This window comes from Lemur catta, chromosome 9 (assembly GCF_020740605.2).
Source record: "Lemur catta isolate mLemCat1 chromosome 9, mLemCat1.pri, whole genome shotgun sequence".
NCBI classification, from domain to species: domain Eukaryota; kingdom Metazoa; phylum Chordata; class Mammalia; order Primates; family Lemuridae; genus Lemur; species Lemur catta.
Genome location: NC_059136.1, coordinates 92,680,445 through 92,706,045, shown reverse-complemented (window position 1 = coordinate 92,706,045; position 25,601 = coordinate 92,680,445). Strand labels below are relative to the sequence as shown.

Here is a 25,601-nt window from a genome sequence, read left to right as displayed (position 1 = left end):
ACCGTGCACAATATACAGTAAATCTCAAGAAAGGAGATACCTGTTGCAGTCAGAACATTGTCCTTCCCTGCCTGCTGGCTCCCACTTTCGAGTAAACAAAGATGCAGTCATTTGGACTGATGGTATCTGACAAAAGCAAATGATGGAGGAGAAAACAGTGCTTTCTTTTGAGTTGCCTGGTATCTGAGTAACAATCACTTTCATGATTCATCCAGTATCTTCAAAGACAGTAAAAGTAGTTACATGTGCAGCAGACATGGGGAAGCAGTTTTCCTCAAACAGCCTCATTTTCTTTCCCCTTTTGTAAAAAGGAGTCATGTTGTGTCTGGGCCCAGTAGATAATTAATTTTTTTTTCTTCCTGAAAATGAAATATTGTATACTCGAAATTTGGGTCAGTGTAGCCTTCAAGATCTGTCCTCAATCCAGGAAAAAAGAAGCCCCAGGATAGACAGGAGTGTGTTCTTGTTTGTGAGTTCGGGTGGGAGCTGCATTTGGAGGCCAGGATGTGCTACAATATCTATCTTGTGATAATCTTCTTCCCTTGCAAACATTAACAGAGTTTCTGAAGTGCAATGTATCTGTTTTCTTCCCCAGTTTTGCAGTGGTTTGTGAGGAGGTTCCATCATTTCCTGTGTGATTGACAAGTCCTGTCCTGACATGTGGATTTTGAAGCTCTGCAAAGCTGGGGTTCTCCAGGCTAATGGCAACACACAGGCTCTCCTCTGATTTATTTTCTGTTGCATACTCACACAAAAGCCACCTTATGGTTGATTTTCATTTTCCCCTGGAATCAGTTTAAAGTTTGCCAGGGAAGCTAAATTAGAAAAGGGCTTTGAAGCCAACTTTCCCCTAGGTATATTAGGAAACATAATGTCTGTTATTATGTGAAAATCAGGTTTTTTTAATTGATGCTTTTTAATCACTTTTATTCTCGGCATAAATTTTTTTATTTGTATAAATTTGTGGGGTGAAAGTACAATTTTGTTACATGTGTAGATTGCAAAGTGGTGAACTCAGGGCTTTTAGGGGATCCATCCTTGGAATAACATACATTGTATCCATTACATTATTTATCATCACCCACCCCCCCCACTCCCCACCCTTCCCAGTCTCCATTGTGTATCGTCCCACTCTCTTAAGTCCTTGTGTATACACTTTTTAGCATCCACTTAGGTGTGAGAACATACAGTGTTTGTCTGTGTTTGGCTTGTTTCACGTAAGATAGTGGTCTCCATTTCTATCCCTGTTGTTGGAAAAGTCACATTTTCTTTATCCAGCCACCCATTGATGGACACTTAGGTTGATTCCATACCTTTGCTATTGTGAATAGTTCTCCAGCATAAGTTTTAGTCTGTTTCTTTTTCCATTTTAGAAATTCCCAGAGCACCATTCCTGTTCCTGTTGAATCTTGAATTGGAAGCCACTAAGACTCAGTAAGTCCTGAAAAGGAAATAAAAGGTAATTACATTTAAAAAATATATTATTAAATTCATGTATAAACCTCTGACCATAAATTAAGTATAACCCTTCATATGTTGAATGGAATTTAGGTATTCTTCATTTTTCCCTATCTTTTCCATTCTTATTTACCTCCATTCTCTGCTCCCTCCCTCCATCCTTCTTATATAGTCATTCGGCAAACCTTTCTGGAGGGTGTCCTGTGCTGGCCACTGTTCTGAACACACACACTTTCCCTGCAGGAACGACAGACGCCACCTCTGTGGAAGTGGCTGCCGCCAGCCCGTGCCTGCCGCGGGTGCCCAGGTGTTGTGCCATTGGTTGCCTCAGAGGCTGGTTCTGGCACCTGCCCCCATCCTCACACCCTCCGGTGGCCCTGAAATGTGGACTCTTCTCCCAGCCCTCTCTGCACTCGCCCAGGTGTTTGCATGCAGTGACTTTTTCTGAGATTCCTGAACACCCTGTGGATATTTAACCTCCTGAATTTGGACTGTTAGAATCACTCATAGGGGTAGGTAAAGAAGCAGCAGTGTACTAATTCCCCAGCTAGTGAGTGTGTGAACATTCTTACTGAACCTGAGACCTAGTATATTATTTTCCAATCATTAACATAATACGCATATTGCAAAAAAAAAAAAAGCGTAACGCAGGTGTGACATGGAATGCAACTATCTACTCTAAAGCCACTCCCCAGAGAAAATACTGGTTAGATCTGGGTACACATTCCTTAATTGTTTTCCCCTTCACGCACATACTAATATTGCTAGTAAAAGCATTCAGTCAGTAATAAGTGCCTTCACCCTATGAGTGAAAATATTTAGGGTAAAAGTGGTTTCATAATTGTTGCTAAATATCGTGCTAAATATTGTGCTAATCTAAATGATGGTTTCTATGAGTTAAGGGCCACTGGCACTCCCAAGCGCTTGGTTTATTTTGATGGTGATTTGTTGTCATTTTGTAGCCTGGGGCGCTTACCTCCCGTTGCATTAATAATGTATTAGTGGCCGGCGAGGTGGCTCACGCCTGTAATCCTAGCACTCTGGGAGGCCAAGGGGGGTGGATCGCTCGAGGTCAGGAGTTTGAGACCAGCCTGCGCAAGAGCGAGACCCCGTCTCTACTAAAAATAGAAAGAAATTATCTGGCCAACTAAAAATATATATAGAAAAAATTAGCCAGGCATGGTGGCACATGCCTGTAGTCCCAGCTACTGGGGAGGCTGAGGCAGGAGGATCGCTTAAGCCCAGGAGTTTGAGGTTGCTGTGAGCTAGGCTGACACCACGGCACTCACTCTAGCCGGGCAACAAAGTGAGACTCTGTCTCAAAAAATAAAATAAAATAAAATAAATAACGTATTAGTTGTTCCAGTGTTCCGTAGAGAAGCTGGACTCAGGTGTTGCCCAGTGAGGTGAGCACCCTTACATTGAGTGCTGGCAGAAGTGGTAACTTCTCCCTGAGCTGAAAACTTGTGCAGTGCATCCACTCCAACGTGGCTTTTGAGACATTAGTTTCATTCTTCACAGAACCTCCGTCTGTCCTTGAGCTGACAATTGTAAGTTAGCGCGTTGAAGGCCGTTGTGGTTGTCTTCCTTCTGCTGTGACTGTTGCTTATCGTGGCTTCCTCCCTCCCCGCTGAATGCGGGAGCATTGCCTCACGGCCCACTCGGCCTTCCTAGTACTTCTTCCCTTTTAGCCTTTGTTAACCTCCCCACGCACCCTTATAATTGACCCCCCATCACTTGGTGGCCTCCGCTATATCCAAAAACAGGTTTGCCATGAATTTCAACAGTCCTCATTGTACCCGTTTGTCCCTGTGCTGTCTGCTCTGGAGCTGGGCCTCTGCCTTAGCAAGCTCGGTAACCCGGAGCCTGCGGTGTCCAGGCACACAGGGGGCCGTAGAAACTAGGTGACTCATGACCACTGAGTGGTGTGGAGCATCTGTCCAGACCAAAACTCTCTGTTCTGGAATGTCCCTCGCTCTGGCCCAGAAGCCCTGGCCTTCGGGTCATGTGCTCTGGGGACTATGGAGCTTTTGCCAGCTTTGAGGCAGGACTTCTATTTTCTCATGGTGAATTTCTTCAGTGAAACTGGTGGGGAGGGTATCCCAGCTCATGGGTTGGGGGGTACAGCCCTGCCCGGTCCAACCCTGGCCCCCTTCCTGTCTGTTGTTGGAGCTCTTCTCATGGGTGGGGACCAGGGGCAGGCCTGGAGAGCCAAACTGCCCGGTGTTGGTGGCTGAGAGTGCAGGCTTAGGTGTCAGGAGAGCCTGTCGGCACCTGGATCCTGCCACGTGCAACATGTGCATCCTCGGGGAAGTGCTTTATGTTCCAGGCTCTTCGTCTGATAGTGCCCAGGTCATAGGATTCTTGTGAGGATTGAGTGAGTTGCTTTGTGGGTTGGCCCGTGGGAAATGCTCAATAACGTTAGTGTCTTGTGTTACTGTGATCTTCTGCAGAATAGAAATAATAGTAATAATGATAACACTTCTCAGGGTTGCTATAAGCATTAAATGGTGTATATGAAATACATTGTGCTGGGCACATATTACACCTTCTACAAGTGGGAACCCTACATGATAATGGTAAAATAAAAATAGCATTATTAGCAAATGTGTTCAGAATGAGACAGGTACTGCAACCCTGAATTCTGGCTAATGTCTAATAGTAGTAGGGAAGAATGACTACAGTTCAGTAATCTCATCATTAGTTTATTATTAATAAATCGTTGTCTACACTTTGGTCATGAAGGTTCATTCACAAATGCTTTGGTTATGATTGGCTATTACAGTGAATCGTTAAGAGTTATGTGCTCCTAAAATCCCTTTATTAGTGCTCACTTTTTAAATATGAAGGAAAGTATATTGGATTTTCATGAAATTTTAAAATCTTAAGAATAAAGACAGTAGATCTTAAGTGACATTAGAATACATTAGCCTACATGTGTCTTTGGTCACTGTATACATTTAATTATTTTGGTCTCTCATTAGATAATGTCTTTCATCATTCTTAGATGTGAAGTATACTGAAGTATTATCACCCATGTTCTATGGTTACAAAACTATAACAGAGGAAGCAAACTGAAATCTAATAACATTTGATTCTACTACGTGCAAATTAAGTGAGGCTTATTTAGCAACCTTTGGCGTTCTTTTTCTATACTTTGAATAAAACTCACATTTCCATCCTTGGTGTATTAGAGAATTTTCTTACAATTTGTTTTACACATTGGCTTTTTGTATACTTGAAACAAATGACATTGCTTGGCTTTAAAATGTCTTTAAAAGAAAAGAGTGTGTAATTATGTGATTCCCTGTGAGAAGCGTAGAAAGTGAATGTGTCTGAGCCCTTCTGGCCGCAGAGACCTGTCCTGTTATCTTTGCACCTGGGCTTGGCCTTGGGTGTGCTCAGTGCAGCTGAACTGAAAGCACAGCAAGAGAGCTGAAGAAGTGAAAACCCATTGGTTAGAATGCTGAGAACATGATGACTTTTCAAATTTGCCTTTGGTATTACTGTGATACAGTTTAAACTACAAAGATATTTCAGTGGGAGTGACATGTGTATTTGAATGCAGTGATACTAGTTCTTTGTTCTCTCCTAAGTTTAGGATGCTGATGGGCTGGAGTTAAGTTTATTTTTAACTCTGCCCTATTTCCCTGCCTGCCGCCTGCTTTCTTATTTGTCTCCCCTTCCCCTCTCCTGCTTCCTTTGCAGATCGACCTTGCACAGGGTGCGTTTGTCCCGGCTCTTTCAGTGTTCCCTGTGCAGTGTGGCCTGGGCCTCTTTGAAGGAGGTCCTGATGGGAATTCTAGCTAACAGCAGTGATTGGCCTTGAGCAATACTGCCACTACCCTTGCTACTTCTGCTCCTGTGACCTGAGCTCTGGTGGGCCCCCTAGTACGTTCCACACCGAGGGAAAAACAGTCTCCACTCTGTTGGAGTCCGTGGTGGCGCATCTCTGATCCTGACTTAAACCCACTGCTTAATGTGGTTTTATCAGTGCCCTTTGCTCCATCTTTTCTCAGCCCATTTGGGAAGGCAACATTCTGTCTCTATTAGCTTCACTGTATTCTGGCAGAGAACAGAGTTGTAGCTGAATTTCTACAAGTCTGTTTGCATTTCACAGGAAAGAACTGGGCTCTGCCAGAAGTTTTATATTCTGTTTGAAATGAAGACTTGTTATTTTACTTGATACTGATCATTCCTCATGGTAGAAAACGTAAAACTGAATTTGCTAAGTGTTCTTTCGAACAGTAGGTATCAGGCCTTTTTCATTATAATTTTTTAAATAAATTTGCATAACCCTAAAACCTTTTACGTGGTTGCAGATAGGTTTTGGGTTGTCCCGAGATTAAACAGGTAAGGATAATACAGGTACCTCTCAAAATTTGTGATAGTGCTAAAGCGAAAATTTCTGAAAACCAGGGAATAGTTAAGTTGCTGCTCTGAATGGGATAGATTAGCGAGACGCCCCTGCCCCTGCACACATGCACGCACACACATGCACACGTATACACACGCCCCAGAGGTAAACTCTGATTCCAACTGTCGCTGAGTTTGCCTCCATATTTCCTTTTCGTATTGATCGACCTGAGTACCATCAAAGAGTAAACTATTTAAACATGAGTATATGTTAATATGTAGTAGTGTACAGTTCTTCAGACCCTAAGAATTTGAGTTTTTCTTCTCCAAGTACAGAGTGTATTGATTTTTTGAATTTTTATAATATAAACTTAAATATTCTTAGACTGAGTTCCCTGATTGATATCCAGTCATTCTTATTACTATTATTATTCTTTATTTCACTGTTTGGTTGAAGGAGAGAAACATCTGGTGATACAGTTTGGTTTTTCAGATTTTTTTGAGACCGTTAATGTGTTGATAGGCCTTTCATATGCATTAGTGGCATCAAGATACAAGTATGTTAAACTTTTTTTTCCAACATAGCCTGTAATATAGGCTGATTCACGTGCTTCATAGTCTACTATCTGTAGTCAATAAATTCTTATTGCTACATAGGATTCTTTTTGGAAAAAAAAAAAAACAATACTTTTAGTTTTTTCAGATTTTTGTACACCAATGTGATCTTGCTTGTCTTCTATTAAAGGGAATTTGTTTATTGATTTAAAATGTTTGCAATTTAAATTGCACTCGTCAGTCACAATGATGAAGTTCTGTTTTCACAAGGAATATTGTTTATAATCTACTTAATTATTTTCTGTGGCTTCTCTTTTCAGTGAGTCCTGCCCTCAGCAATGTTTTCTGACTTGTTTCCTAAGTTAATTAGAATTGGAAAACAGCCTTTTCTTTTCTCTCTTTCTCATTGTGTCCAGGGCCACCAAACCTGGCTATCTTGATTTGTCCCTCCCTCCCCACCCCCACTGCAGTTAGCATTTCTCCTCTGAGGGAGCTCCTCTTTCTTTGGACTCTGTTAACTGGACAGATAGGCATCACCAAAGCCTGGCACAAGCAGGGACTGTCTGGGTTTCACATGCTGAATATATTGGACCAAATGAATTCTAGATTGTTCTGATTAGTAGCTCACCCAATTTTTGTTTCTCAGTCTTCAAAAGGTACTGCTAGGAGGATAATTGCATCTATTGAGAGAACATGCCAGCCTCTCCCTGAGTGATGCTGATGACATATACATGCTTCGTTGTCCTTCTGGCTTAAATATTAAATCCCAGGTATTCCTCACTCTGGGATTAGGTGACAGAGTTGCCATTACTCCTCACCATCGGCACTAGGACCATTAATGATGTCTGTTCTCTTTGCTCTGAACTGTCGTATTTTGCGTATGACATCGTGGGGTGTTTAAGACAGAGATGTTGCAGATTTAACTTTAATTCTTTGATTTTATGGAAGAGAAAATTGAGATCATTTTACAGTTGCCTTTATGTAACATATTTATAAGAATGCAGCAAAGATGCTCTTAATATAGATATTCTTCATGTAATATGAAAAGTAACAAGTGCGTCAAATCATATTAAAAGGGATCAGCACTCTACACCCATCCTAGGAAGGGGCAGCCTCGCTCCATCCTGGGCTCTGTGAGAAGAGCGTGGTGTTCAGGAGTTTCCGAAACAGCCGTGCGTTCGGTTTGCTCGTTCGTTGGCTCACTTGGTGAACGTATGCCAGGCAGCCACCCCGCCATGCTGAAAGACGGGCTCTCGTCCTTGAGAAGCACTCAGTTAATCTGCCAGCGTTGTCACTTGGTCCCATACTTCTTTACATTTAGCATTCAACTGGGCCAGGAAGATATTATTTGACAGAAATTCCCCTGAGGGAGCTGAGGAGAGCCTCTCGGCCAGCCATGGAGTCTATGAAAGGGCATTTCCCTGGTTGGGTTGCGGTTGCCAGGAGTCACCTGCATCCTGAGAACCTCCTGTGTTTGGGTCATGCTAAAGATGCAAAGAGCTGTCTCGGATCAGCCTTATTTTGACTGGAAGAGGAAACTCATTTCCTCAGAGTGAACATCATGTGTCCAGTCCCTATTTGACTCTTTACCGACTGGCCCAGGCAGGTGAGGTGACCTTGAAGCACCACAGGCTTGTTCTGGTGGCCAGGAAGGCCTTCGCCCCAGCTCCATTTTCTTCTCCTTCCCTTCTGAATTTCTCACCGACCATGTAGAAAACATCGTATAAATGTGGGATCTCACTGAGTTTACATGGTCTTGGAATTTCACTCACTAGCACTCATCTCACAGTTTTTTAAATAGTCATTTAAGAAATTATGTCTGCTTAATAGGCTGCGTCAGGCACCAGGCCTGTCTGCTGGGCAGCGGGAAGTGCGGCAGGAATTTCAGAGCTAAATCTGCCCCTCTGCCCTCTGAGAGTGGTTTGTGACACCTGGAGGGAGGTCAGCCGCCTCCCTTGCAGGTCTCCTGTTCTTCCACGTGCTGTACCCACCTCAGCTCTCCTTGGGTCAACCCCTTCCTTGTTTTTTCCCTGCAAAATATTTACCTTTTCCTACTCTTGATTTGAGCACAAATAATTCTGTCCCCAAAGCGAATTGATCTGCATTCTGTAACAATTTATTCCTTGAACGTATAGCAAGCAAAAGCAGTTTGCTTTTCTCTGAGCATTTCATTGCACTGACACCTGAATTACGCTCGTGAGAGAAACTGGTGTTGGAGGCCTGGTGAGTGCGTGCGGTTGTGCGCAGGGCGCTGCTCGCCCGGGTTGGCTTGTGGCTCCTGTACAGTCATCCGTCACCATCACAGGCACACTTGGAAACCGGGCCCTCCCAGGCCATCCGCCTACATGAGTCCTGAAGGAAGAAAGAGCCCTAACCCAGCCGGGTGGCAGTGGCCATCAGAATTCCATCCCTTAGGAGGGGACTCTCATACCAGAACAGATGCATTCACATTTTAGGGAATACTGCCTATTTCCATATAACTTTAAAAGCACATATTTCTCCTTTTTGCTAACGCTTACATTATGAACTTGAAAACTGCATTTTAATTTGAAACTCTAGAGACATACGTTAACATAAGTGGAAAGTGAATTATAACAAGGCAGGACCAGTATTTTTTTTTAAACTCAGTTTTTAATGAGGCTGAAAATGTCCACTTAAGATATTTTTTCTTTCTGTACTCTCCTCACTTTGGCAATCTTGTTGGCATATGATGGTTTATTGCTAAAATAAATTATAGTGACAAATGCACACGTGTTTTTTTTTAAAGCAGATGTTTAAAAAATCATAAAATCTCAATTGCTTGTGCACACCACGCTGACATACCACATGAGTGAGCATTAGGGAGAATGTTCAGTCTAGTAAGAAACAAGACCACCCTTTTAATCTAAAATGTAGTGATGTTTCCCATTCTTCTGCCCTTTTATCCAAATTTGAGACATCCTATCATGACTATGGATCATCGGTGGTCCCTATCAATTAATTGATAGTGATATTTCAGGCAACGTGTCAGCAAATGATCATCAAAAAATGATGCTGTGTCTCTCCCTCCCACAGTTGATTTGCCATTATTCTGTAGCTTCTGCCTGTTTAGGGTGAGCCACAGTCAGAGAAAATCACAGCAGGTGGGGAGTCTTGTTGCTGGGTAGGGAAAGTGAGGGTATTACCCTGGATGGTGAAATTCACTCACCATAGTGGTTACCAGCTGTCACCAACATGGGACATTGATGTTTTATGCTGCACTGACTAGGAGGAAGAACTGGGTCAAGAACACTCCTGGTGGTAACCATCTGGTAAGCACTTCCCCTAAACTAGCGCATATACCGCCACTCTCTCAACCTCAGCTGTTAGGCCTCAGTAATCCTGTGCTGCCGAATGGCTGACTGCTGGTGTTGGCCAGAAAGCAGAGTGCTAAGAACTGAGATTACTTCCGTGTACTCTGGCTTTCTTACGTGAAATAAGCAGGGTATAGCTTCAGTTCTTAGGAGGATGTGGCCTCAGGTACGCTGTGTAAACGCTCCAAACCTCCGTTTTCTCCTGTTTACCATGAAGAGGCTGGATAAGATAGATTCTGATTTCTCTATTTCCATAAGACATATAATTTTTTGACTATTATAGTCAGGCAGTAAGTTAGAGCAAGTAGTGTCACTGGACTGAATATTCCTCTTCTTAGATGCTACACATGTGATCCAGTATTTTGTACTAATTGCTTTCATGGTGAAGAAATTCTAAAATCAAAGATGTTATTTTAGAAATAGAATATATTCGTTTTTATTAAGATGCTGAGATATGGGGTTTGGGTGCTTCTTTCTGATTTCCTGGCCCAACCCAACAGTAATGAGAATTGTGGGTATAATGTCAGTGTCATGCAGAGATGATATTAGGGGACCCATTTGTCTTTGGCTGCTTTTTGCACAGCATATCTGTTCTTAATTTAGTCAGAACTCTAGTTTACCTGGATTTTTTACTATACTGATTTTAATTTTGCCCAGTGGATCTCCCCATCTCATTTCTTAAGATAGAGGAATTAGGGAGGTGATCAGTTGTAAGAGGTACTCTGTGCTGTTTTGGTGCTGTTAGATAATGTGTGCACCGTTTGTGTGCCAGCGTTTGTGGATAGCACTGCACTTTTCTAATACGCTAGATGTAGGTTTTAACGAAGCTTGAATTGTTACATAGATTTCTTTTCTTTCTTTCTTTCTTTTTTTTTTTTTAAGACAAGAGTCTCGCTCTGTCACCTGGGCTAGAGTGAGTCTCGCTCTGTCACCTGGGCTAGAGTGCCATGGTGTCAGCCTTGCTCACAGCAACCTCAAACTCCTGGGCTCAAACGATCTTTCTACCTCAGCCTCCTGGGTAGCTGGGAATACAGGCACTTACCACCACACCTGGCTAATTTTTACTATTTTTAGTAGAGACGGGATCTCACTCTTGCTCAGGCTGGTCTCCAGCTCCTGAGCTCAAGCAGTCCTCCCACCTCAGCCTCCCAGAGTGCTAGGATTACAGGTGTGAGCCACTGCGCCTAGCCTAATTCTTTTAAAAAATGTTTCCTGGGTATGTTTTATTTTCCACTGTCTAAAACTATAAGCCATATCAGAACCAGTCATTGAATCTCCTGGAATCCTTGTATAAGAATTGAAATAGATGATAAGCAGCTGCTAGTTAACATGTCAGGAAGTTTTCTGATTTCTAGCAGTTCCACTTTACATTGTGGAAATAGGCCTGACCTCTCTCCAGACTGGGAAATGTTACATGCCGCTTTCATCTTTGTAACGCGTCCTTCCTCAAGGCAACAGGAACAGGGCCTGTTTGCACTGTGAATGAGATGATTTTCCAAGGTAGGAGTGCAAAGCACCAGGGATTGGCTGGTATTTAGACAATATGAATGAAAGCAACAAGCATCTCACCAGGGCAGGGCGCAAGAGCCTTTGGATAGTTATTCCCTCCTAGGATTTAAAATCTTATCGATGGCAGATTGTGTAAACTGGAGTTGTTTGTCCACTGGGTGTGTCCCTCCCCTTAAGGAAAGGTGGCCGGTGAATGTCAGCCCAGGTCCTGGCGGCAGCTGTGGGCAGCCCAGGTGTGGCGTGAGGTCCGCCGTGTCAGTAAGGTGCACGGGAGTTTGCTTTTCATGACTTGTATTACTTCAAGTCAGGAGTTTGACCTTGGTCAGACAGGTGGAATGTATAATAAATCAGGTCTCCTGAAAACTTTCCTGTCAATCAAGAGCTTTCATTTTCATTTTGGAATAAATCACCGACTAATTCTTAAACCCCTGACCTGTTTCTGCTTTGATTTTCTTACCCAATAATACTAATACCAAGTGTGAACACTTACTGTTGCCAGGCACTATTTTGGCTACTTTATGTGTATTAGGTCATGTAATCCTCGTAACAGCTCTGAGATGTCTATTATTATCCCCATTTTATAGATGAAGAAGCTGGGACAGAGAGAGGTGAAAGAACTTGTCTGGTAAACACAGCTAATAAGTAGTAAAATAAGACTTGATACCAGACTGGGTCTGGAATTCCATTCTCTCCACTGCTATACTGTCCTGTCTCTCTGAAAAATTAGTATAAAGCCCCCTTATTCCTTCGTATTTGGTTTGTGTGAAAATACATTTCCCCTTTTATGGGAGATGTTTGAACCAGTGAGTATCCATACTACCTTTTGGTACTTAAATATGTTGTGGGGGGCGTGCATAAAGCACCTTGTCTGTGCTACTTGGGGATTACTTTTTATAGCAGCATGAGTTCTTGCCGAGACATCTGTGTGTTCAGAGGCATCACATACACAAGTGAATCGTGCAGTCCTAGAGATGCCCCTTACATAGTCTACCACGGACATGACGCTCATGAGCTTGTGCAGTATGCTCCTTATACAGCTGTATGTATAGCCGTTCATAAGCTGAGTGACAGCCTTATTTAGATAACTTTCATGAACTTGTAGAAAATGAATATACCTGTGATAGTAGTTTAGACTTTGTAAGCTCACCTCAGTGCATCAAAGCTACCTTTTCATTAAAAATGTATGAATGTGAAAATAAATATTTTATGTAGAAAATTTCTGTGTATTAAAGTGCCCATATAAAAGCAGTAGATAGGCTGGACATGGTGGCTCACACCTGTAATCTTAGCACTCTGGGAGGCCGCGGGTAGGAGGGTTGCTTGCACTCAGGAGTTCGAGACCAGCCTGAGCAAGAGCAAGACCCCCATCTTTACTAAAAACAGAAAAATTAGCCAGATGTCGTGGCACGTGCCTGTAGTCCCAGCGACTCAGAGGCTGAGGCAAGAGGATCACTTGAGCCCAGGAGTTTGAGGTTGCAGTGAGCTGTGAAGATGCCACTGCACTCTACCCAGGGCAACAGAATGAGACTCTGTCTTAAAAAGTAGATAAGTAAATAAAAAAATAAAAGCAGTAGATAAGAAGCTGTTAGGGTTGCAACTGAACGATCAAAATAATAGATGGATATTAGTTGGCCAACTCTGGACATTACACTTAACAAAATAATCATCTTGGAAACTTTGAAAATTATATAGACTCACCCCATAGGATCACAAAATATAATCCAATTTGAGATATTCCAGCCATCATTTAGCTTCAAACCAACAAAACTCACCCACACATCAGATTTTAGGGATTCCTGGATATTCTTTAATAAAGTGCCAGTTGTGGTTAAAATCAGGCAGCACTTGGACATTTTTATGAGACGAGGGTGGACTATTTTATGGATGAATTGAAACAGGGCCCTCAAACTGTTTTATCAATTAAACAAATATGTTCACTGTTAATTAGGTCATACAGCATTTATACTATTTAGTTTTAGGAAATAATGAATTAACTGGCTAAAATAAAAAGCTGTCTTTTTAAGCAACTTCAATTAAAAGCCAAACTTAATTGTCTGTTAAAGTGTTATTTTAAAAATTAGTGAAGTGAAATTAATTGTAATCTGACAGTAAGTCCGTGTGCTGTAGGTCTCTACAATTAGGGCGGTTATTGACACATTTATTAAGGGAGGAGGTGGTAGCAGGGGGCCTGGCGTTGGGGTTCGGAACGTGCTTGAGTTTCATTCTCTCAACTGCTGGAAGCAGTGGTGGACCTGTCCGTAGTCATCATGGCTGCACAAGGGGGGTCAGTGGTGTGACAGCATAATCACACGCTCCCTGCTGCTGGGTCACTCTTCAGCTAGAAAGTCAACTAGTAGAATGACAGTTTAAGCCTCTTGAGGGCAGGCAGTGTTTTCTGTGTATGACTGCTCTATCCCCAGGCCTGGCACCTAGTAGGTGTTCAGTAAATAATCAGAAAATGAATGAATTGAACTGTTTACTGATCTGAGCACTCTATGTAGTCATGAAGCATAAGTCTTACATGTTTCCATGAATGTCTTTATTATAAGTGATGCCTTTAAATTAGTTGGACTTACTTTATATTGTGCCTTGTGGCCTCATACCCTGAGTTCCATCTAACAGACATGTTCATTAGTTGATTAGTAGCAATTCAAGTTTTACCCATTGATTAAAATTTGGGGGCCACCAGCCATCTGTGAAAACCACTACAGTGTGGAGCACCAGCCAAGGAGTATTTTCTCCTTGGGTAACCATAAGAAATTATATTAAATTATATTAAGATCGTAATACTAGAATTCCTTTAAAGAGACTGTCTGTCTTAGTCTGTTCAGGCTGCTATAACAAAATTCCTGAGTAATTTATAATGAACAGAAATTTATTGCTCACAGTTCTGGAAGCTGGAAAGCCCAAGATCCAGGTGCTAGCAGATTTGGTGTCTAATTAGGGCTCCTTCCTCATAGATGGTGCTTTCTGTGTGTCTTCCCATAATGGAAGAACAAGGCAGCTCTCCGGGACTCTTTTACAAGGGCATTAATCCCATTCACAGTGGTGGAGCTCTTATGACCTAATCATCTCCCAAAGACGCCACCTTCTGATACCATCACCTTGGTGATTAGATTTCAACATAAGTATTTTGGGAAGGCTCCAAACATTCAGGCCATAGCAGAGAATGTTTTCTTCTTTCAGCTAAGAGCATTTTAGTAACATAAGAAAAGTAAAATATGATATTCATTAAGCGTGGTGGCCGAGTTAGCATTATCAAATTAGTTATAATTGAATTTTTATATTTCATACAATTAAATTATCAAAACCAACCCTTACTGTATATACTAATACACAACTGTGGACTTTAAAATATCTTAATAATTCAGTCTTCTAGGACTTTTAGATTCTCAGAAATCCTTTCTATATTTTTTTGGCCATTCTGAAGAGTACCTAATTCACAGATGAGGAAACTGAGGCACAGAGAGGTTGTGTGGGGCCCTAGCATTAGTAGCAATGTCAACTCAAGACTCATGATTCCATGTATTGTGTTCGTTCATTAAGTGTACTGCATTAAGTACAACATAGTCAGACATTGACAAACCTGAGATAACCAGGAGGTCTTAGTACCACTCACACGTATATACGTATGTAATTTCTTCCTTGCCAGTTCACCTTGAGAACTCCCTTAGAGTAGGTATCCAAAGAAACAATAGATAAAACAGCATTTCTTAATTTTCAGCTTGTATCACCTGCTCGCACTCACTTTTGTGAGAAGAGTGATGAATACCAAGTAAGGCAACCATTATGGCTAGTTTTAATTACTGTTCCCTACTGAATGTGATGGTTGAGGGGGTCACAATTTACTGTAGTGACTCTGGTCCAATTGAGTCTACAATGCATGGTGGTTTTACAAATGTTGGAGAGAATTTGTGCTGTAGTACATAGCGGGTTAGGGTTTTATATCTTGAACTGAGCAGTCTGTTGTGTATATATATGGCAGATTTCTAGAGCTGATGTTGTTTATAGCTATAATTTGCTTTGAAAGTTCTCCTACTTTAAAAGCAATGAAAGTTGGATGGAAGAGTTATGAAGAGAACATGTTGATAATGGTAGGGGCCATTTCCAAACAATATTGAAAATAGCATTCCAGGAGTGAACCTGATTAGCAATCAGTAGATTGCTTTCCTATGAAAACAGTGAAGACTGTATAAGAAGAGTGAGATACTCTGTATTTTTTGGAAGCAGTGACATGAGCATTCTGCAGAATTTCAAACTCTGAAAATTATTTTTGTGACTTAGGCCAGGCTATCTATAGGGAAGAGGTAAATAAATATTAAGGACCTGAAGTTTGGGCCCCGTGGTCTGTGTTTGGGGAGGATGTTCGCAGTAAGGATTGGGACTAGGGTTGCATTCATAAACTGTAATGGTGTGTGGGCTGTGCCTGGAAGCTGCCATTTTTGTTCCCTCCAGAAGTTCCAGGGTAGAAGGTGGCATTCCTGGGTGCCCCGGGGCCTGGGCTATGCTTCCAGTTAGTGATGCACAGCATTTGACCAGAGGCACTCTGGACCTCATTGGATTGTAGAATAATTAATTTTCCTCTTTTCCTTTCTCTCTCTCTCTTTTAGACTTATATAAATCAAGTCATGCTACTTAGTAAATATTTAAAGAGGTAATTTCCTATCAAACGTAATAGAGGAGTTCTATCTTTGTACAGTTTATACTTGTTTTGTTAAATGACTGATCTCTTGTAAAACTTGAAAGCTTTTTCAGGCTATTTAATGTGCATAATGAATATCGATGTTTTGGAGTTTCAAAAGATAGCTTCTCTATGTAGGAGTTAATGTGCTTGACAACCAATCTGAGAATTTTGAAAAAAAAATTTTTTTAATGTCTAAGTAGGACTTAATTTAAAAAACTTCAGCTTCTTTATTTTAACTCTCAACTTCGCCAGAACTGTTATTAGGATAAAAGCTTAATGATTCACATTTCCTAGGTTATGTACGTGCTCAGGAAACTCAGTGATGATTCTGAATGTTTCTTTGTCATCCTTCAACCCATCTTGAAGCTTTAGGGTGCTTAAACGTAGTTCAGTATTATGAAAGTAAATCACACAGTGGTTTGTAGTGGTTTTTCTCTTAGTCCCTTTCAGAAGCATCTGCAGACTTTTCCAGGAAAATTATCTGTTCATATTTTGAGGATAAAAATAACATTGAATGTTCCTTTACTGCAGGTTTTCTGGGGCTATTTTGGTGGTACTGAATTTTTCTTTTTAATTTTAAAAGAAATGTTAAGATTGATCTCACCGATGTACTACTTGGAATTCTTTACCCTGCTGGTTGCTGGCACCCTCCCCCAGGGGGGAGTTCCCATTACTGGGGTATCTGAGATGTGTTCTGCCACCAGCTTGTTCATCCTCTCCCTCTTTCACTGTGGTAGAAAACATGACAAATTTACCGTCTTAATTATTTTTAAGGGTAGAATTCTCAGTGGGATTTTGTTTTATGTTATTAATTTAAAAATTTTCATGTGCTTATTAACTATATCTCTACAGCCAATATATAACCTCCTTGAGGGCTTGGGCCTCATGTTATCCCTTCTGCTGAATTCCGTCAATGCATTCGTTACCTGCCTCTTAGTTCCAAGCACTGTGTTTTGCATCCCTGACTTAGTTTAGCACAGAGTTAAATATCTGATAACTGAGTTTAAGAAATTTCTTTTAGGAATAATGTTCAGTGGTAGAATTTGAAAACGGCTTGTGTGAGGAGTCATATATCATTCTTTTAAAAATAAATACCAAATAAGACATGGTTTATTATGGGGAAATTTCTCACTTAAGAAAAATCATTGTACAGTAATAGGGATTAAGATTTTCATTTCCTTCCTGCAGGACTGGTATGATAGACTGTGTGTGTGTGTGTGTGTGTGTGTGTGTGTGTGTGTGTGTGTGTGTGTGAGTGTGTGTGTGTTTTCTTAAACTATAACATTATTTCCTTTTTTTAATTACTCTGTCTTCTCAGGAAGACATTTATTGTCATTTTACAAGGCTGAGTCAGGCATGACAGGTTTAGTGTGTGTGATTTAGGCCCTCAACTCTCACATATACTCTGTTTCTGGGGAGTCAGCTTGGTTTTAACATACCTTTCTATTTGGGGAATTTTAGAAGTTAGCGTATAAAATAATGTTCCCTTCACATGGATGGGAAAAATTTTGTCATATTCAGACTATTGTATTAGAGATGTGAAACCCTAATTGCAACAGATTAAAAACTGTCAAAATCGCCTTTCACATTTAAGCAAGCTACAATGGGTAGAAATATTTCTTGAAAAGCTAGTTTTTCTTTTTTAGAAAAATGTAGTTGGTCACCATGCTTAGGCACACAGCACATGTCAGAACTGCTTTAATTAGGTCAGGTGTTTTTCTCATTAACATCCAATCTTGACTAGATGGACGGATGGATGGATGGATGGAGATAGGCATTTCAGTTGACCCCTCACCATTGTCACACTAAACATACCCTCCCCAGGCTACACCGAATCTCAAACATTACATATACCAGTACCATCGTACTGATTAGAGTTGCTTGTTTCAGTTCCTCACGGACCTGTTTCCCTCTTTCTTCATAGCCTATGGTGTCTGCAGAGCGGGGGCTGATTTATCTGTCTGTGTTCTGTTAGTGCCTAGCAGGGAGTAGACGCAGGACAGGTGTCAATAAATTGAAATAACAGCAGGATCACTTATGAAAGCAAACTGAGATGCAGAATATTTATATTTTAGTAGTTCATGTTTACTCATAAGAAAAGAAGTAGGCAAAGTATCTTCTAATATTTACTTTTTCCTGTAATAATGTGTGGCTGGCATCTTTTTATTAGCATTCCTTAGAATTATTCTGTAAGCATGTACAAAGGATCCTGTATATAGTAGATAATCAATTAATATTCTGATGAATAAAAGATGAATACTTTTCCTATATACTTCATAGTAATGTAAATAAATTATATCATTGATATTAATATTAATAAGATATTATGGAAGGGCTGATTTCTATTTTAACATTTCTGAGAAAAATGGCATATGTGTGATGATCTTTATTTACAACAGTCACTATCTTTAAAGATTTGTATATTCTGCTAGTTCCCAGATTTCATGGTTTTGCAGGAAGGATAGAGTATCCTTCAGAGGACTCTTATACTTTTCTTTTTTACTTGTTGGTTCTATGTTCGTGCTTGTGAGGACAGTTGATATACTGTGAGGTCCTTTGGGGTTGATGCTATTTTTGTGTGAACAGACAGGCTAGGCTTAGAGGAAAGCATATTAGTTTTTTATTGCTGTGTACAAATTTTCTCTGACCATACTCATTTCTTAGCTCACAGTTCTGTGGGTCCGAAGCCTCTGTCGGGGTCTCGCCTCAAGGTATTGGCTGGGCTGCATTCTCAGGTGAGGCCCTGGGGAAGAATTTGCTCCTGAGCTCATTCAAGTTGTTGACAGGGCTGAGGTCCCTGTTTCCTGGCTGCTGGCTGGGGACTGCCTTCACTTTCTAGAAGTTTCTAGAAGCCACTTGCAGTTGCTTGCTCTAGGCCTTCTCAGGAGCATCGAGGGCAGCAGCAGGATTCCTTGTCAGATCACCTCAGGCTTCAGATCTCTTTGATTTCTCTTCTGTGACCAACCAAACAAAAACTCTGTTCTAAGGGCTAGGCCCATCTCCCTATTTTAAGGTCACCATGCCATTGAACTCTGTAATCCTGAGAGTAAAATCTATGATACTTAATATCCCAGGGATTATGCACAGGATATACGCCAGGGCGGTTGGGAAATCCTGGGCCCTCTTAGAATTCTGCCTCAGAAGGTTCAGTTAAGATGCTCAGGAAATGCCAGCTTTGCCCCAGTGCTTATGGTACTTCCAGTTTGAGAACTGAAGACCATGTTGTAGGGACTTTCTTCTTGCTTAACCTTACTGTGTTTCCATGAGAAATAAAAGCAGCTGTGTCCTTAGCATACAGAGTTGTTATTAATTTACAGTCAGCAGGGCTGAGGGTTTGGTGCTGTGATTTCCATTCATTGGTCTGTCTTCTTCCAGCCAGTGGTGGCCAGATGTGGACTGGAGTCAAGTGTGCAGTCTTGCAGTGAACACAGAGACCACACTGACCCATGTTAAGGGCTTAACCTGGGTTAAAAACTTGACAAGCTTGTCCATAGGGAGCCGTCCCGAGGTAGTGACCAGAGGAATGACTTGCTAAAAATCACTGTTTTTGGCAGATTAAGCTGGAAACTGTAGGGATGGTAAGAGGGGAGAGGCCAGAAGCAGAAAACAGCCAGGAATTTGGAAGTGAGTACTCATATATCAATGGCAAGAGAGATTTAGAAATATATTGTGTTTCTTGAATTACATTAATAGTAGTAGTGCTAGTAAAATAAAAAAGAGTGGGGAAGTGGAAACAAGGTAATAGGGAAAATCAGGCTGCTCTTTAGAACTCGTAATCACCTGGGTAGCCTTCTGTTACTCTGCAGGAGACCATGTGCATGGCAAGTGACTTTCAGGGTGCATTGTCAGGAAAATCCTTTATTTGTTATGGAACTCGCAATTGCAGTTGGGTTTATGAGCATTGTTTTAAGTGCATGTGCATTTGGGTTTTTAAAAAATCGCCTACAAAAAGTTGTTAACCAGAGGCACATGGGTTAGAATGGATACCAAATGTGTATTGTACATGGAGTTGTAGTCCACATTTATGACGTTTGGCCTTGCATTCTCCCCTACCTCTTGCAAAAAGCAACATTTCTTTAAATGAGGTGGATAATGGATCCATAACATTTATTACTCTAGTGATAGGATGTTCATTGCTTCTGAATGCCATATTTCGCTCTTTATTTGAATCCCAGACTTTTAATATATACTCAGGGTTTTCGTGGAATCAATATTCCAAGGAAGTTTGGCTTTTACTTTCTACTCCTTCTACTGTTTGAAGAATTTTTAAAATAGAAAAAAAAAATTATCTGTGAGCCTGGACACTGGACAGTGAATACGTCTGTTTTCACATAAATGTAAAATGCTGGTTTTACAAATAATCAGTGTGGAGTTCTCACCACATAGTTGCCTGAAGTTTTTCATGTTTGCAGTAGAACTTAAAAATGAAAATAGAACTATATAGCTTTGTTACCATGGGAAAGATAACATTTAATTTCATCTTTTGTGACTCAACAAAGTTCTGATGCAATGCAAGGACAGTAGAAAGAGGTCACAGAAATCTGCAGCTTGGCAGTACAATCGGAGGTTTTGAGATCCTGATGTTTTTAAAGCAGACCTACATAGTAACTAATACACTAATTCAATGCATATTTATAGATAACCTACTCTGAACCAGCACTGCTCTGCAGGCTGGGGATACAGCAATAAAAAAACACAAAATGTTTGGTCCTCATGAGGCTTGTATTTTAGCCAGTTGAAGCAGAGAACACAGAAGATAAATACATAACATTTGGTATTTCAGATGCTAAAAAGTACTGTAGAGGGAAATAAAGCCAGGATTGGGATAGATTACAGTGTACATTGCGGGGCTGGGGTGGGGCAGAGATTTGAGAGAGCGTGGTAGGCAGAGTTCTGAGAAGGCCCTTGTGTTAGGTGGGGAGTGTAAGCCAGCAGGGGTGAGGGTGATGGCTGTCACTGCTGTGATCAGGTTGCATCATGTAAGACTTTATCGCGGCCAACTGGAGTAGGGAGTCTCTTGCTGGCCTTGAAGAAGTGAGCTGCTTTATTTGAGAGAGCCTGTGAGAGATCACATGGCAGGGAACTGGGGGCAGCCTCTAGGAGCTGAGAGTGGCCCCAGCTCACAGCTAGCTGGAAAACAGGGACCTCGGTCCCCCAGTGTAAGGGACCAAGTTCTGCCAATAACTACATGAACCTCTGCCCTCTGGTACCCTGATTAGATGACCTAGGTGAGCCATACCCAGACCTGGACCCTCTGAAGCCGAGATAATACAGGGAATTGTGTTATGCTGCAGAGTCTGCCACACAGCAATAGGAAACTATAGCAGGTGGGGGCCAGGGAGGGCCTCCCCGGGAGGGGGCTTTTGAGTCACGACTGGACAGGGTAGGAGACGGGTCTTGCAGCTTTCTGACAGGCATCCCAGATGAGGAAGGAAGCCCCTGAGGAAGAGGGTGCCTGGCAGGTGCAGCCCAGCTGCCAGGAGGGCTGCGTTTCAGGGTTATGAAGTGGAGGGAGGTCAGGGAGTCCACCTGGACCGGGGCAGAAAGGGCCATGGGGTCCTCTTAATCCTAGCTGAACAACAGGAGCAAGCAGAGTGTTATATACTTCACCCTAACCCTCAACTTCTTTACCAGAGAATACATCAGCAGTCAATGTGATTTTTCAAACCAATGTGATTTACAGAAGACCCACTGCTAGCTGGGTATGGTATACTATATTCAGTTACAGCTAAACCAACAGATACACAAGAAAAGGTGGGGGGATTTGGTAGGTACGAAAAGATTGAGACTGCAAGAACAGAGCATTTGAGAGGAGCTGAGAGTGGTCTCGGGCCTCTTGAGAATCTACTTTTACTGAGTGCCCTGGGGCCAGGATGTTTGCAGCTAGAGGCTTGTCACAGCTGATGGTGAGATTAGAGGGAACCATGTCCCTCAAAAGTGGAAGACCTCTACCTGTCTTCTACCCATTGGGAGCAGCAAGGTTTGACCATATGCACCCTGACTGACCGTGTTTAAAGTCCAGAATAACTATCCACTTAATCTATGGGAACATTTGTCCAGTTCTGAGCGCCTAATGGGCTGTGCTGAGGATCTTGTTTTAGCAGATTGCATTTGAATGGGTTCACTCTTCTTATACCTTGAGACAGAATCTTTTTTGCCTCTTTTTTTTTTTTTGTATGGGGTTATGTTCCTTTTTGGCATTTAAACAGTTACCATTCCTGATCTAAAGATCAGGTTTTAATTTAAACCTGTGGACACGAATCCTTCTGTGTCACCTGAGAAGGATGCATCATACTTTTCTCTGCTCCTCTTACTGTTTTGTGTGTTCTTCAAAGCATGGCATTTTCAGTGCCCTTTGAAGTCGACTGAATCAATTGAGCTCTTCAGTGACAGAAGTGACTTTTTTCTTTTTAAGGTGCACTGGGCCTGTTGAGAGCCAATCCTGGTCAAATGAAGCATCCTCTCGTAAGTAGAACACTTTAGCTATCCAGAGCCATGCACGGGACATGCTCTATTTCCAGCTGTGATCAGCATTAATACTTGTTAGCGTGCTTTGTATAAGAAAGGACAGACACCCTCAAATCCTATGTTTCATAATTAAAAATTAGCAACTTCCAGATACTCAAGAGAAACATTGCCCAAAGCTAACACTGTGCAGTTGGAGACAAGAGGTTATATATTTATGGTTCTTTTTTGCTCTCAAGTTTCATTTTCTAATGTTTTAACATATTAAAGACCAGATTCCACATAGTATTTTCATCTAGATCAGGGATTGGCAAACTATGGCCTGTGGGCCAAGTTTGGTCCACTGTCTGTTTTGTAAAAACAGGTATCTTGGCACACAGCCGCGATCTTTCATTCATATGTTGAGTGTGGCTGGTTTTATGCTACTGTGGTGGAGTTGAGAGGTCAATGAGAGACTGTGTGGCCTGCAAGGCATAAAATATTTACTATCTCGTCCTTTGTGAACAAGTTTGCCAACCCCTGGTCTAGTGTGTGTAGATATGTCTGTGTGTATGTGTGTGTGTGTGTGTGTGTGTGTGTATCTCATTAAATAATTTTGAAATAATTGATATTTTTAGCTTTTCAAATTTGTCAGGGTGGATCCATCTAGAAGATAGCCAATAGTTTAAATAAATAAAATTTAAATATTATTGTTTGACTTTCTAGTACCATTTCAATTTCTACAGGCTGTTAAAATTTATTTGACTTGGGGCATAATGTAGATGTAAAACAAAAGGCATCAATTCTGACTAAAAGAGAACAATGACATTTTATGTAAACCTAAATATTAGGTTGTGTTTCCATAGAGCTTGATAGTATTTAAAACTAAAACCTTCATGAAGGCATAATTCACATATCTGCTGACATCTCCCTTGTAAATTGCCCAAGCTGACATGTATGGACTAAAGTGAAGGTTGGACTTGCTTTCACTAAAATCAAACAAGAGCTTGGTTTGTTCATGTTCTGTGTGTGTGTGTTTGTGTTTGTGTCTGTGAAGATTTCAATGCTTTTTCTGATAGGTTAGTTACAGTTTCATGCTAGCGCATAGTTTATTTGAACTGATGTTAAGTTGTCATAGACTTTCGGTTGTTGACATGTGTTCCAGCGTGGTGGTGACAGATCCCCTCTCTCCCTGCGCTCCCCTCCCCACCCCTGCTGTAGCTGCAGGGCATTGTCACACACTCTGGACCCTTGAGCTCAATGAGTTGCCTGTTGCACACTCTCTCCATCGCTTCTCACACTTGGGGGCTAAGGTGGGACACAAGGCATTTTTAGTGGGAAAGGTCGGCCTTTCTTTCCTGTCCAGAGCTAGTAAATGAGGGCAACACAGAGATCGTGTTAAATGCTGCAGAATCTAATTACCACTTGATTTATTTACAGTTTTTGCACCGTGGCCGAGAGGCGAGTCTGCTGCCCTGGTAGCACACTCAGCTGGGCTCCCTGGTCATGGACTGCCCGAGGGCTCTACTCCATCTGCCTGTCCTCACCCTCTCGGTGAGAGCACTGGACGGGCCAGCTCTCCAGGGGAGGGGCCCCTCGGGCACATTCTGCGAGGACAGATGTGGAAGTTCCAGGCTCATGTGGAGAGTGCCTGAGAGCAGCGGGACACGCACTTGCACACATGCACACGCACACACGGGGCACATTCGGGCAGCTGAGCACAGCGTTTTTGGCAGGGCTACTCTGCTCTATTTCCTGGACATTGGGAAATAAACTGCAGTTTGTTTTCCTAAGGAATATGACTTACTTTTAGATTTTCTTATTTTTTAATTTTAATTTTTATTATCTCTTATATTGCTGTGAATCAATCTTGATGCAAATTCTCTCATACAGACTGTTTTAAATAAAGAATTCCTGTTTTCTCATTCCCCCTTCTCAGTCACTTTCTTAAGCCCCTGGGGAGGCTGGGTAGTTGAGAAATAGTCACCTGGCTCCGTGGTTCCAGGACACATGTTGGGGTGCATTGCCAGCGTACCCCCAGTTCCACTTACCATTGGTCACTTCAGGAATGTTAGTGATCCCTCTGTCAAGTTTCCTCAACTGTAAAACAGGGACAACTGTGTCTGCTTCATGGGATGTTGGGAGGATTAAATGATGAATGCGTTTCCGCATGGGGCCAGGCACACAGGGAGTATTCAGTGAAGGCTAGCTGTTCCTGGGCATCCCTGAATGACTCACCTGGTGCCCCTGTCACTTTGCTCCCTCCTGCACTCTGCAGGGGTGGCCGCCAGCCTGCTTTGCTTTGAATTGTCCTATGTAGTGTTATTGGGACTTGTTCACCCCATGGGGAGGAGGGTATTTTGTCACTGACACGTTTTTAGAATAGTCTGCATGTGGCTTTATTACTGCTTTTCAGGTTCTCTACAGACAACACACCCCCTTATTAGTTTATTAGTTGCAGTCGTAGGGGAGAGTCCTGCCTCCCCTCCCCTTTAGAAGCTATGAAATAGCTACTGTGACCACTTTTTTTATTTAAGAAGAAACTAGGTCTTAATGAAATGAAGTAATTTAACCTAAATTCATACAGCTAGCAAGGAACAGATACTCAAACCTGACTGTTTTTAAACCCTTCTTTGACCTCAAGATACTTAGCCTCGAGTTTAAGAATGATACTGGAGTCAAAGAGAAAAAGAGACAATTATATATATTATATTCATATAAGATATGGATAAATTGCCTCCAGAAAATTTCTTTTTTACAAACCTGAGACAAATAAAAGGCAAATTGGTCTGGTAAAAGCTGAAGAGGCAAAAATATTAGTTGAAAATATGAGAAGTGTTTTAAGTCGATATTAACCATGATTAACTTTAAAAATAAGGCCTATGTATGAATAGGAAAAATTATTCTCAGGTCCTTATAAAGTAATCTCAATATAAAGGCACAAAATAACACTCAAATGCATAAACTTTGTCATAATTGCATGTGAGATTGAGTCATTTTTTATTTTATATTTTAAGACATGATACGCTAATACAAATAAGAAGTTTGAAGGATCAGTGGAACTTACAAATAATTTTATTAGGATGATCAAATCAGTAATAAAACCTTTTTTAAAACTTTATAGTAATACCATACTGGTAATATTTTTTATGGGTATTTTTTGAGGTAAACTTTAATGATCTGAAGTGTACAACAGTTTGTTGATAAGTTCTGACAAATACATGCCCTCAGGAATCACCCTAATAAAGTTACAGAACATTTCC

General features: G+C 41.5%; 1 protein-coding gene across 10 annotated transcripts in view; it reads left to right on the top strand.

Annotated features, from left to right (window-relative positions):
* Positions 1 to 25,601, top strand: part of FAM110B (family with sequence similarity 110 member B) — a 137,173-nt gene that overhangs the window by 35,511 nt on the left and 76,061 nt on the right. For 6 of the 10 annotated variants that reach the window (XR_006737156.1, XR_006737155.1, XR_006737157.1 and 3 more), the window contains exons 2-3: positions 1,374 to 1,459; positions 22,310 to 22,359. The gene's annotated coding sequence lies outside the window, so the exon portion shown is untranslated. Of the gene's footprint in view, positions 1 to 1,373; positions 1,460 to 22,309; positions 22,360 to 23,778; positions 23,829 to 25,601 lie in introns of those variants that run through there. The other 4 variants (XR_006737158.1, XM_045560625.1, XM_045560628.1 and 1 more) reach the window with 4 other exon arrangements.